Source organism: Gavialis gangeticus, unplaced genomic scaffold, assembly GCF_001723915.1.
Source record: "Gavialis gangeticus isolate Ggan-Ray unplaced genomic scaffold, GavGan_comp1, whole genome shotgun sequence".
Classification (NCBI taxonomy): domain Eukaryota; kingdom Metazoa; phylum Chordata; order Crocodylia; family Gavialidae; genus Gavialis; species Gavialis gangeticus.
In genome coordinates, this window is record NW_017729030.1 from 3,168,743 (window position 1) to 3,177,585 (window position 8,843).

The following is an 8,843-nucleotide window of genomic DNA, read 5'->3' on the forward strand; positions in this document are numbered from 1 at the left end:
GCCCATCCTGATCCATTCTAATGCATATACATGTACTTATAAGACATTTCCCCCAAAACAAACCTTTAAATATAATTTTCTAAGCCAACAGTAATAATATATTTGATATCTTCTGGATTCTGTTTGTTTAGAACTGTACTCTTAATGTTATTTCCTCCCCTAAATTTTTTTGTATTAATATAAGAAGGTATTATATTAATAATATACAATCCTTAAGGCTCAGAGAAAATCCATAAAAAAAACCCTCTTGGCTAAGCAGGGAAGTTGCAGCCCTCTTACAGAAAAAGAAAGAGGTGCATAAATAATGGAAGCTTGGGACAGTCTCTAAGGAAGACTACTTGACAATCACTTGTACTTCTATAAAACAGATTAGGCAAACAAGGGCAGAAACCGAACTAAAACTAGCTTCAAGAATCAAGGACAACAAGTAGTCCTCCTTTAGCTACATAGGGAGTAAAAGGGAAACTAATGGGAATGTGTGGCTGCTGCTCAATGCCTCAGGATACCTAGTCACTACCACTCAGGAAAAAATGGAACTCCTAAAAAACTACTTTGCCTTGGTCTTTCACAAGACCAAGGGGAACACCATGCCAGGTAGGGTGGGATTGACACCATTCCCACAGAACTAGTGTATGATCAATTAAAGAAATTAGATGTGTATAAATCAGCAGGACCGGATAAACTCCACCCAAGAACGCTGCAAGAGTTGGACGAAGTAATCGCAGAGCCCCTGGGAAAGGTCTTTCAAAAATCATGGGCCTCTGGAAAAATCCCAGAGGACTGGAAGAGGGCCATTGTTGTACCCATCTTCAAGAAGAGGAAGTGTGAAGACCTGGGAAACTACATGCCAATTAGCTTAACTTCTATTCCAGGGAAAATCCTAGAAACATTCATCAAAGAGGCTATATGTGACAAACTTGCAGATGGCGTGATATCGAATGACAGCCAGCATGGCTTAGTCACAGGCAGGTTTTGTCTGACCAACCTCATTTCTTTCTATGATCAGGTGACTCATCACCTGGACAAGAGAAAAGTTGTTGACATCATATACTTTGACTTCCAGAAAGCTTTTGACCTGGTATCCCATGAGGTAATGATCAGAAAATTGGAAGATATTGGGCTCAACTGCGGGACCATGAAGTGGGTGTGAAGCTGGTTGCAGAGTAGAACACAGAGTCCAAATGAATGGATCGGTGTCATCCTGGCAAGGATGTGGGCAGTAGTGTACCCCAGGGGTCGGTACTTAGCCCAGTGCTGTTCAATATCTTCATCAATGACCTGGATGAGAGGGTGAAAAGCCCATTGTCCAAGTTCACAGATGACACCAAGATATGGGATTGTATGGACACACCCGCAGATAGGTTGCAGATACAAGCAGACCTAGACAGGCTGGCATGTTGGGCAGAATTGAACCAGATCAGGTTCAACACAGAGAAATGCAAAGTGCTGCATCTGGGAAGGAAGAACCCCCAGCACACCTACAGGCTGGGCATCGCTAACCTGACCAGCACTACAAATGAAAGGGATCTGGGCGTAACAATAGACCCCAGCATGAATATGAGCTGGCAATGTGATGCAGTAGCCGCTAGGGCCAGTACAACTCTGGCATGCATCAATCGATGCATCTCCAGTAAATCCAAAGAAGTGATTCTCCCACTTTACTCAACATTAGTGTAGCTGCAGCTGGAGTATTGCGTCCAGTTCTGGGCACCAGAGTTCATCAAGGATGTGCTAAAGCTTGACAGGGTCCAGAGAAGGGCCACCCGCATAATCAGGAACTCGCATGGCAAGCCATATGAGGAGAGGCTGAGGGGTCTCAGACTCTTCAGCCTACAGAAAAGAAGGCTGAGAGGGGACTTGATTGCTGCTTACCACTATATCAAAGGTGTACATCGGGGCTTGGTGAACAACTGTTCATCAGGGCACCCTGGGGGAAAACTAGAAACAACGGCCACAAACTTCTGGAAGATAGTTTCAGGTTTAAAAACTGGAAAAACTTCTTTACAACTAGGGTGTCCAGACTATGGAACAAGCTCCCACCAGAGGTGGTGTAATCATCTACCCTAGAGGTCAAGAGAAGAGTGGACTGTCACCAGGCTGGGGTCATTTGACTCCAGATGTCTTTACTGCTCATGCAGGGGGCTGGACCCAATGATCCTTCGGGGTCCCTTCCAGCCTTATGATTCTATGACAATGGGTAGGAATGCATTATTTTAATGTACACTAAAATATAAGTACAAAGATTATAATGAATTTTGACTGATTATTTTTGCAGTGTATTTCAGTGTATTAAATTTCATTGATTATTTAATTGTATTATAATTTTGTCTGCCACACAAGAGTCTTAAGGAGAAAAATTGAAAATTTGATACACTGTATATCTTGCTGAATAAAGTACAACTGTACATATACTTCAGTTCTGTTGCAGTCAGGAAATCTGTGCTGCAGAAATGAATTAAGGGCACCATTAAATATAAAAATTAGGGTTTGGGGAAGAATATACTTTCAGAAAGGATACTTCTTCATAATGATATTGGGGCCTGAGGGGAATGATTTGGAGTCCAAGGAAGAACATCAGAGCACAGAGAAAAATAGTTAGAACACATAAAGCAATTAGGAACCAAGATACAAATGTGGCAGCCTGAGGAAAGACATTTGTCTTTTATATGGGATTATAGTGGCTTTAGCCACTTATACTTTTATGTTATGAATCTATTGACATGCTCCTTAATTGCATATCAGAAACAAAAATACTATACAGTGAAATTAAATATGGAGGCTGTTTAAAAGCCAATGTAATATGATAGATTTACTGTATAAAATAATCAAACCTGTGTTCAATCTATCCTAAAACAGTTAGATTCCTTATAGTTATCCTTCATAGTCTTTGTAACTTTTCTCTGTGTGTATATAATTAAATTCATTTTAAGGATTTTGTGCATATTTTATAATCCCTGAGAAATCATATCTGTGAGCATTACAGTAGAAAGAAGAGTATTCAGTTCTGGTTTGTCATATAGGGTTTGTTATTAATACAGTTGTCTGCAAAACAAAAGAAAATGAAATGCCTTCAATAAAAATAATTCTTAAAAATAATTTTAAAAGTTGATCATCTACAAGTACTATTGTGGGGGTCTAAAACGAATAAGCTATTTGTGGCCCAGATCCTAGTCTGCCTACTAAACATCTGAGTCTACATGGACTACACTTGCCCAGAAATGTACAACTCACCACAGAAAATTGATTCTGTTTTGCCCATAAAACCCATAGCTCATCCATTCTCTCAATGGGCAGCCCTGTGTGCTTCCAGAGCATGCAAGCAATGAGTTAAGAGGTACCTATAGCAATCAGTAAGAAACATTAAGCACTAGAATGTTTACATTCTGGTGTCTGACTCAAAGCTGTGTTGAGAATCCTGTGTTGATACATTCTGCCCTGGAGAGATGACAGAGGAAAAGAGTACGCCCACCTCTTGCCCAGTAGTTCAGTAGTCAAGGCATTGGCTTAGGAAGTGGGCCTTCCTCAGCCTGAGGGGTTTTGAACACAAACCTCCTATTCCCTTTGAAAATCTCCTAGCCACTTGACTAAGGGCTAGGTGAAGTGGAGGATATTTGCTATCTCTCCTGTTGTTGCTGGGCCACTGGGAAGTAAGGAAAGCAAATGTCATTGGGACTGAAAAGAGTGATTTGCTAGCAGTAGCAATTTTATGCAGCGGCTGTACCAGAAAGCCTAAAATAAGGCTAGAGTGATTTACTGACATCATAAATTTATTTTTTCAATAATTTTTCAAATCTTCTCCCTCTCATAATCCTTCATCTTCAATTTCCTCTAATCTGTAGTTTAGGACATTCTTCTTTTTATGAAGAAGAAGGGGTTGAATTAGACCAAGGAGTAATTTAACCCAAGTATCCCACACCTTGGGCAGTGATGACAGAAGTAGCTAGTGATATTAGTCTGAAGGCAGGTAAAAGATAAGGTAGACTAAACAGCTTAAACAGGCATAAGCTTTTGTAGGTAGTCATCTTCTTCATGAGATGCTATGAATGGACTGGCAGAAAGGAAAGATTTTATATATAAGGGAAAGGAAAAAGGAAGGGCGTGATCACTAGGTTTGGTAAACACAGGCAGACATGAATAAGAAGATATTTCATTGTGGACCATTTGTCGGTCTCTAACTGGTTACTCCATAACTGAGGGACCATTTCCCAATTCTCATGCCTTCCAAATTAAGGAATGTCTAAATTCATTTTTTGTTTTTACAGAGGAGACATTGTTAAAAGCAGTAATAAGTGGGTTGATTAGACAAACGAACAAAGAAATTAACATCTGGAGGGACCCCCCAAGTCACCAGCTATTTTGGGTAATGGGACAAGAATCCATAGTCCTTGTTGAGACCAATGTTTAATACAGTCCAGTGTGTGGATCAGTTCTTGTTCTGCAATTCTGTGTTCAAGTTATTTTTAAAGCTTTTGCTGTTATTGTTTGTTTATTTAAGAAGAGCTACTCTGTGGCTGGTGATGTCCAGAGAGGTTAAAGTGTTCTGCCACAGGCTTTTGTGTATTTATGGAACTGATGGCAAATAAGTGCCCATTCATTCTTTTACATAGAGATTGCCTTGTCTGGCCAATGTAGAAAGCAAAGAACACTGTAAGCAGGTGATGACATATATGATGTTGGTGGAAGAGCAGATGAATGAGCCCCAGCTGATATAATTTATGTTGCTTGGTTTAGTGATATGTTCTGTGTTGATGAAGGGGCACAGCCACATCTGGATTTGTAGCAGAGTCTTGTGCCTTGGTGAGAATTTGAGGTAGGCTTTCAGGGGGTGGAGATTAAAATATTTCTTAAGAAATGATTACCGTATTTACTTGAATACAAGCAATAGTTTTTTGCCACAATCAGCTTGAGGGGAAAAAAGCTCATTATCTTACATTCATATAGAAGGAAACCTGACTAAATATATTGTCTATTATTAAACTGCTACCAAGACCAGTATATGCTCAGGAATAGAAACCAATTATAAAGCTGATTAAATACAGCAGACACTGAGCGTGACTATAAAACGTATAGCTGGTATGGGGCAAATATTTTTTTTTAAATCTGCATACAGTATTATTCATATATTTTGTGTTCCAGGTCAAATCAGTTCCAAATCATATTGATTTGAGCAGAACTCAGTTGTTCCAAAAAAGATATTGATTGAGCAGGCACAAGTCAATCATTCTAAATACCATGTATGGCGCTATAACCGGCGAGCTTCCTCCATCCCAGGCCCTCACCCTGGGGCTTCATATACTCCCAAATACTGGCAGACGTCCTACATGCAATCCCAAGCTTGGAGGTCTTGAGGTTCAGATGCTTGATCTTAGCCCACAAGAGGCTAAGAAGGGGAAAATATACAAATTTATTTTCTTTGGAAATTTTTTTTGTATTGTAGGTCAAATTAGACAAATCAGTTTTGAATCCTTTCAGTTGAGTCCCCCATTTCTATCAAGTAGGAGTGTACTTGAGATCCTTCCACTGGAAGCTGACCAGTGGGAAGTTAATTACAAGGCTCTTGTAGGGCTTCCTGTCTGCAGTGCATTGGACAGGGGTGCACCCTCCACTACACAATGCCATTTAAATCCTCTTCTGTTTAGTTAACAACAGTGCAGCAACTACACTTTTTCTTGGCCTACAAGAGGCTGAGAAACTGATAGGAACAGATTTACTTTATTAGAAAATGTTAAATTTTAAGGTTACAAAGTTCAAAGTGCAGGAAAGAGCGCGGGGCTACGTAGTAGAGGATGAGGGTAGGGATGGGAGCGCAGCTAAGTTGCATATAAAACATGCAGCCACCTAAGCCTGAGGGTTAAGGGAGGTGGGAGGAAGGGAGCACAATGCTTTATAGAGTTAGGAATATACTGGAGATCTCGCACAATCTTGCTGCATTTGGGTTTGGAGGTGGTTTACAGAGAGTGCACAGTCAGTTAAAGGTAGTAGGATGTGGGATTCAACTGTGGGGGTTGGGAAGAGTCCAGGCTAGGTGAGGATGTTCAAAGAACATTAGGTGTAGGGGCAGGGTGCTGTTGAGCGGACCCCCCGCATTGCTTCCAGTCATCTGGTGGGGTCCATGTACTGGCGCTGTCCCGTGATGTGTTCCACGTAGATGTCCTGGGACCAGTGGATGGTGTTGGACACTATGAGGTGTCACATCAGCTTGGCATAGTGGTGCAGGATGCTCTTGTTGCTTGGGTCCCAAGCTCGGAACCCCCTGACCATCAGTGCCTTCACTGTCAGGTTGTATCCCCAGCTTCTCAAGGTGTCTGCCAGTGGCTGATATTTGTCTCACTTCTGCTTGTGGGCCTTGATAAAAGCTTGCTGCCAGTTGTTGAACAGGATGATGACATCCACCATCATTATTTGTTTGTAGTCATTGGTCGCAATGATGTCCAAGCACAGCTAGCTGTCATAGCCTGGGCTGGTGCAGTTGACTGACGTATGGTCCTTGCTGAGGCTGGGATGGCTTTGACCAGCTGGTCCTGAATGGCATCGTGATGCAGCTGCCACGCTCTGTAATGATATACAGCGTGTGCGGGACAGTCTCTGCCTAGTAGCTATAGTGTCAGCACCTCTTGTTGAAGTTCCCATACAAGATAGTGCTATTGAGTGGCAGGCAGTTGAGGCAGGCACGGTGGATGAAGTACCAGTCTACAAACCGTGTGAAGCTCCTGCTGTGCATGAAGTGGTTGCTGGCGTCCCACTTGGAGGTGCGTTTGAATTTTTGTATTCCAGGTCAAATTAACCAAATCCATTCCAAGTCCTTTTGATTGAGCAAAACTCAATTGTTCAAACACCATATGTGGTGCTACAATGGGCAAGTATCCTCCATCACAGACTTTTCAGCCTGGACCTTCAGATACTCCCAAATCCATTAGCTGGCATCCTAGGGGCATGCCCAAACTCTGAGTCTTGGGGTTCAGATTCCCCCAAGTCTCACTTGCCCTTAGCCAAAGGCTGTGGGAGCAAGCTAGGAAGCAGTCCCCCATTTCCATAAAGTAGGCAGATCAGGTCCAAATCATTTTGATTAAGAAAAGCTCAATTGTTCAAACATTGTATGTGGTGCTGCAACTGGCAAGTATCAGATACTTGCCAATGGTTTTGGAAGTATTTTATGTGCAGGCCCAAGCCCAGAGTCTTGGATGCCCTGAATTTTGCTTGCCTTCAGCCAATGGCCACAGGAGGAAGCTAGAGAAGAGTTCCTCATTTCTCTAAAGTAAGAGTGTAGCCAAGATCCTTCTACTGCAGTCTGGCCAGTGGGAAGCTAACTATGAGGCTCTTGTAGGGAGTCCTGGCTGCATTTGGACCAGGGTTCACCCTGCACTACACACTGCCACTTAAATCCATTTTGGCTTGGGTACCAGACAAGTCCAGCAGCTACACTTGATGGGACAATGATAGGATAGTGCAGCCCATCTGAATAACATGTATGATAGTGCCAGTTGCACAAAGTACCTAAGCACCAACTCAGTCAGTACAGTTAGACTTTCTCTTCACTCTCACAGCTGAGCTGTGCCTTTCATGGTATCATAGTACTTAGGGTCGGAAGGGACCTAAACAGATCATCAGGTCTGACCCCCTGCCCTGCGCAGGAACCAGTGCCTGGGTCATAACACCCCAGCCAAATATCTGTCCAGCCTCCACTTGAAGACCCCCAAAGTAGGAGAGAGTACCACCTCACTTGGGAGCCCATTCCAGAGCCTGGCAGCCCTAACTGTAAAGTAATGTCTCCTGATGTCCAGCCTAAACCTTTTCTCTAACAATTTGTGGCTGTTATTCCTAGTAACCCCTGGTGGTGCCCGAGGGAACAAAGCCTCACCCAATTTCCACTGGTCCCCTCTGGTGAGTTTGTAAATGGCCACCAAATCCCCTCTCAGCTTTGTCTTTTGTGGAGGCTGAATAGATTCAGGCCCTTTAGCCTCACTTCGTAGGGCCTGACCTGCTGCCCCTTGACTATGTGAGTGGCCCTTCTGTGGACCCTCTCAGTGCTAGCCACATCCCTCTTGAAGTGCATTGCCCAAAACTGGAAACAGTACTCCACCTGTGGCCTGACCAATGCCACACAGAGGGGAAGGATTGCCTCCCTGGACCTGCTTGTGATGTATCTGTAGATGCACGACAAGGTGCAGTTAGCCTTACTGACCACTTCTTCGCATTGGTGGCTCATGTTTCTTTCCTATTTCCAATGAGACCTGGCTTTTAACGAGTCTTAAATGTTTGGCAGACATCACCAAGACAGCTTACTTCTGGCACCTCAGCTGCATATAACTTTTTGGAGGATCCCAGGACTCATCACAGGAACACCCAGTTCCAGTCATCAATAGGGGTGCTAACTGGAGCATAGATCCTTTGTGGAAGGTATCTGGAGTACACACATGTACTTTGGGGTCACCATACCTTGAAACTTCAGTGAGCTTGAAGGCTAACTTCAGTGTGTGCAGGAGATTAGTTAGCAAGATGTTAAAGCACAAGAGCATTGGTGAAATGTAGTTCAGGAAGGGTGGTTGTTCCTCAAGAGAGCAATCCTATGGGTGCAGAAGGAGATAATTCCATTGTGCATAAAAGGGGGCAAAGGGGCCAAGAAGCCCTCTTGGCTGAACAAGGAAGTCCAGGAAAACTGTTAGGGTAGAAAAATTCCTCTGAATTTTAGATATCTGTAGAATAAAGTAGGAGCTGAGCAGGAGGTTTGATGACTTAAGTGCCTATGTCCTGTTTAAATTCTTTTTTGTGACTGTAACCCTAAGCATGCAAATTACTGGTGAGGATTTACCAGTGGATTTGCTGGCTAATCATATTGGGCACTT